Genomic DNA, 6,000 nt, shown 5'->3' with positions numbered 1-6,000 from the left:
ACACCAGTTTCAAATCCTCATACTCGGGGGAATATGCAGTGCTGTCATTAGATTCGGACTTTCCACCGAGGTCGCCCCTATGGAAACACCCAGACACCGCCCCTCACACTGGGCAGACCACCCTTTAAGAGCTTTCTCTCGCCACATAATAGTAGGGTCATGGGTCATCAACCAGGGAAGGCCCAGCACTACCGGATACGCAGGAGAGTCAATCAGATAGAGCTGAATCGTCTCCTCATGACCCTCCTGCGCCATCATTTGAAGGGGCGCTGTGACCTCCCTAATCAACCCAGACCCTAACGGACGGCTATCTAGGGCATGAACAGGGAAAGGCTTATCAACTGGAAGGAGGGGAATCCCTAACTCTATACAAAACTGGCGATCTACAAAATTCCCAGCTGCGCCTGAATCTACCAGCGCCTTATGCTGGGAACGAGGTGCAACCTGTGGAAAACAAACAGGCAAGGTTAGGTGCACGACAGAAAGCTCTGGGTAAGTAGGGCGCCTACTCACCTGGGGGGACCCCCCAATGCGTGACCTGCCTTCTCCTCCACCGGGGGACCCTCCCCAACACCTAGCCGCGGTGTGCCCTCCACGGCCACAGTTAGTGCAGGGAACGGCCCCCCTCGGGTTCCTACTCCTCCGTTCTCTAGCGCCAGCACCCCCGAGCTCCATAGGGCTCGGCTCGGAGGTGCTGGAGAGTGGAATGGGCGAACCCCACCCGGGACGTCCACGGGTGGCGAGCAGGGTATCCAGCCGAATGGCCATGTCGACAAGTTGGTCAAAGGTCAACGAGGTGTCCCTGCATGCCAACGCTCCTCCCGGAGGCTGCAACGGAAGTGGTCTATATGGGCCCGCTCATTCCACCCTGCATCGGCCGCTAGAGTCCGGAATTCCAAGGCAAAGTCCTGGGCGCTCCTCATCCCCTGTCGGAGGTAGAACAGACGCTCCCCCGCCGCCTTCCCCTCTGGTGGATGGTCAAACACAGCACGGAAGCGGCGGGAGAACTCCGCATAGGTAGTGGTAGCGGCGTCCATTCTCCTCCATTCGGCGTTGGCCCACTCCAACGCCTTGCCGGTGAGACAGGAGATGAGGGCTGAGACGCTCTCGTGTCCCGAGGGCGCCGGGTGTACGGTGGCGAGGTAGAGCTCCACTTGCAGCAGGAACCCTTGACACCCGGCAGTGGAGCCGTCGTACGCCCTCAGGAGCGAGAGCCGAATCCCACTGGGTTCCGGAGATGGGACAGGAGGACTGACCGATGGGGATGGTTCGGTGGGTGGGGTCGTGGGTACCCCGCTGGTTTCCCATCGGTGGAGAGTGTTCATCACCCCCTCCAGGGCATGACAGACCTGGTTAATCCGATCCTCCTGCCCACGAAGACGTTCCTCCATACCTGCTGTTGGCGCGGTCGCTCCTGCTGATTCCATGGAATGATGCGTGATTCTGTCAGAGTGCTGTGTGTGGATGAGTGTAGGGAATCAAGCGCAGGAACCAGGATGACTTCAACAGACTTTAGTAATTCCAAAAACAGGTAAAGAGTCGCCAACCCAACCGGGCGGCGCGAACAATTACGCACAAACACAGTGCGGAAAACAAGAAAAAAGCGCACGCAGTGCGAACTCTCGAAAATGACAATAAACGAGAGAGAACAAACTCCTCTGTGGCAAGCTGACAAAATACAATCACGCATAACACCTGACCCAAACAAACGAAACTAAATAGGGAACATAATCAAACACAAACAAGGGACAGGTGTTACAAAGAGACAAAACCAAACGAACATGAAACATAGAACGGTGGCAGCTAGTACTCCGGAGACGACGACCGCCGAAGCCTGCCCGAACAAGGAAGAGGAGCAGCCTCGGCCGAAACCGTGACATTTTATAACCGTTTTTATTATAGGCCTCCCCTTAAAAAGAAACCCTAGCTCACAGGCCTCTAAATATAGCCTCTAAATACATTTTAAACAAAATAGTTGAAGGAGCACATGCAGGGGCTGATAGGGAAAACAGATCTGGCAATAAGAATAGGTTATAGATCGTCTTGACCATTTGGGACCCCTTGGCTATTAAACTCAGGACAGGTTATAGCCAAGACTTAATCAATATTTAGTTTTGTCTCATTTATTGATATGGATATAGCCTCTGCGTGATGGGGTTGTGCAACGCAAAAGGCTATAACAAGCCTACATTCAGAGTGGAATTCTCAAATACAACAGTCAAAATGCCTAATATAAGGCCTACAGTCCCTGCTCCCAGATACTGGAAAAGGTGTGATTCATTAGGTTACATGATTGCCATTCAATAACACACAACAGCATGGCATATTTAGATAGTGGAATAGGCCTAGCCTAAATCATATTTACTTTCTATTTTGCAGCTCAGGCTGTTATTCTAGACAAGGCTCTTCTATGTCTTCATAGTATCATTCTCACACAAGTCATTTGCTGAAGGCCCAAGCCTCTATACTACGCCTCATCACAGAATCACTCACCCACTATGGAGTCAGCGGGAGAAGACCGCACACCTGGAATCATGGCAAGGATCCAGGAGCATTCCACGATGCTGGCCAGCTTGGGGGAAGCGATGGATCGTGTTCTTCAGGTCGTCCAACGCCTGGAGAGAAGAGGAACCGATCTGTCGAGACCAGCTGGACAACCGGATCCAGCCACCTACATCACAGCACCCGGAGGGATCCAGATATCCCGACCTCGGGCATTCGATGGGGACGCCGGCTGTGTGTCAGGGATTCCTTCTCCAACTGGAGCTGTACTGCTCCAGTGTCAGACCGGCGCCATCAGATCGAGAGCAGGTGTCCGTCCTCATTTCCTGCCTCTCGGGGAAAGCCCTGGAGTGGGCCAACGCGGTTTGGAGAGAAGGAGGAGCCGTGTTGGAGAACTACAGGGATCGGGCGGTTTTCAATCACCCGCCCGAGGGTCGAGAGGCGGGTGAGCAGCTGGTCCACTTGAGGCAGGGGACGAGGACAGTACAGGAGTTCGCGCTGGAGTTCCGGATCCTGGCAGCAGGGTCTGGGTGGAACGAGCAGGCCCTGATCAACCAGCTCCAGTGCCATCTACAGGAGGACGTCCAACGGGAGCTAGCCTGCAGTGACACCAGTTTGTCTTTTACCGAACTGGTGGACATGGCCATTCATCTGGACAACCTGCTGGCAACCAGACGACGTCCTGGAGGAGGGCTGCCCGTTCCCGTCCCGACCGACGCGGATCCAGAGCCCATGGAGCTGGGTGTTGCCGTGAACAGAGAGAGCGGAGGACGACAGCGCCAGTGCCAATCGGAAGGCATGAAGGGACATTCCACCACACGTTGTCGTCAGCGCTCTTTTGGGTCAGGAGGCGGCCGGCAGGGAACTCTCGCATCACCCCAGGTATTGAGCACCCACACTTGTTCAGAGCCCTCTGCTGCGCACTGTACCATACCCATATACTTTCCTGATTACATGAGAGTTCCCAAGTGTAAGGCGCTAGTAGATTCAGGCGCAGCTGGGAACTTTATGGATAAAACTTTTGCACGCCGCCAGGGCATTTCATTAGTTCCCCTATCCATTCCACGCCCCATCAGAGCATTTGATAGTCGACCATTAGGGTCCGGGTTGATAAAGGAAGTCAGGGTACCAGTCACCATGATCACACAGGAGACGCATTGTGAGCAGGTCACTTTTTCCATAATTGAGTTAAGGGAAGACAGTGAAATTATCGTCGCCATGCTTGTTGATGATTAAGAGTAAATGTTAACAATTTGTAAACTTTATTTTCCAAGAGAAAAGGGCTTTCATTATCTTTTACAGATGTTCCCGTGTATGTGGTCTTGGGAAGAGGTGTTAGTTACATTAGGCAGTTTGATAAGTATGAAGATATCCGGATTAGGTCATAAGAGGGAGCTAACGAATGAAATAAGGCCTGGCCATTTTTGTTTGTTGTTTTACTGTATGATTTTTCAAATAACCACACACAACCCACCTAGTATGATGGTTATATAGGGTTTTTGTTTTGATTTTAGGGGGTTTTAAGGGGTTAGAGATGATACGTTTTCTGAGTGAGTTGTGGGTAAACACGTGATTTCTTTTGAGAAGAAATGTAATGAGGACTTACTGTACACTTGGGATATAAAATGTATGAAATGTTTTGACTGTTGTTAATGATTAGTCTACTATAGAATGAAATACCTTTTTGAAGTGTTTGAATGACCTCTGACCTCTGTCCTGACTTTCTAGTGTGATTTGATCACCCACACTGGAAAACCGAGAGACATAGGATGAGGAATTTAAGGTAATTTATTACACCGAGTTGAGGGTCATTTATAATACTGATAATTATGAAGAAGTTTATAATTTGGCAATAGTCCTATATATCATTCGGACCATGACAAGGACAGAGTGAGAGAGCTAGTCCTGAATGAGGGACACCTGTCGCTAGTCAATTTTACTATTCCTTGAATTACCTTATGGGATACAATTAAGTTAAGGTATTATCAAAGGTTGTCATTTTAATTTCATTTATTATTTTGGTTTAACAGGCAATGTTGTTGTTTTGTTTTTGAACGCATGAATCACGTTGTGAGTCATGTGTCCAAAGGGGGAAGTACTGGTCGCATGGGGCTTTTTGGTAAATATGCAAACTGTATTAAGAATATGAGCAGTAGTAATTCATGTGTTATGAGTTAGATTAAATGTTTTAGGTGCAAGTTTATTTGTGGTAGGAGGCAGGGTGTAGAGGAGGCCTGTCTCTGAAACTCGTGACATATAAGATGCTAGAATGAGCACTTCCTAATCTCAAGGCTTCTCCTGACTGATAAGAAGACAGGGTATAGTAGCATACGGTGTCTCACCTAACAATGTTCTTAAGACTTTCTTCCCACGGGTGAAGGCTTCTCCGCCCAACCTAGCAGGAGAATATGAGCCTTGTCTGCACCCTGGAGACTGGCGGTAAAGGATTACAGAAATAAGAGATGGACAAACCCAAGGTGGGGAGGTCAGTACTAGGTGTTGCTGGCTACCTCGTTGGAGGGGAAAGTAGCAGAGAGATACCTGCATCCATGTGTCCCACTGTAGGAGTGTTCCAAACCCAGAGGAGGAAGATGGCACCGCCACTGCGGAGTATTGTTTTCTTTTGTGTCTGTATCTGTATGTCTTTGCAGCAGTTACTCTCAACTTCCCTATTGGTATGCTGCTAGAAGGACACACTCCACAGAACGATGTTGATAAATGGAGAAGGAATCTGTATGATCCGAGACCCTAGTGATGGAAGAAGGTTCATACCTAAAGGGACCATACATCATCACCCAGGCTACACCAACGGCTGTACGGATAGAGGGGAGATCGACCTGGTATCATCTAAACCACTGCAACAGAGCCCACGAGGAAACCGATGACCTAGAGATGAGGGAACTGAGGATGATGGAGCTGGCCAGAATACAATGGCAATGGGAATGCTACTGATGAGCTACGTGCTCTGGCTGATTCCCTCGGCGGAGGGACAGACTTCCAAGAACATCCAAGAACTTCAAGATCTTCAAGAATCACCTGACTTTCACACCATTCATTTATCTGTCTGTGGAGGCTTTCCCTAACAGAAATTGAGGTCTAACTTCCCGATCCTGTGAATCTGCGGTGTAGTTGATAGGGTGATAAGGGGAGTATATTAGAAATTGGTATTAAGAATAATTGGTAAAACATAATAATTTGTCATATAGTCAATGTTTATATGTATTTCTTGGATTAGAAATGAACTCAACTAAACTGTTACGTTCTGTCTTCTCTTGAGGTAAATAGAGATGGTGTCTTGATGCATAGCAGGGATAATTCGACCTAGAATGGTGTGAACCTAGAGATGTCGTAGCCGGCTGCGACCGGGAGACCCATGGGGCGGCGCACAATTGGCCCAGTGTCGTCCAGGGTAGGGGAGGGAATGGCCGGCAGGGATGTAGCTCAGTTGGTAGAGCATGGCGTTTGCAACGCCAGGGTTGTGGGTTCGATTCCCACGGG

The sequence above is a fragment of the Coregonus clupeaformis genome, unplaced genomic scaffold (assembly GCF_020615455.1).
Source record: "Coregonus clupeaformis isolate EN_2021a unplaced genomic scaffold, ASM2061545v1 scaf0787, whole genome shotgun sequence".
NCBI classification, from domain to species: domain Eukaryota; kingdom Metazoa; phylum Chordata; class Actinopteri; order Salmoniformes; family Salmonidae; genus Coregonus; species Coregonus clupeaformis.
This window is presented reverse-complemented; position numbering follows the sequence as displayed.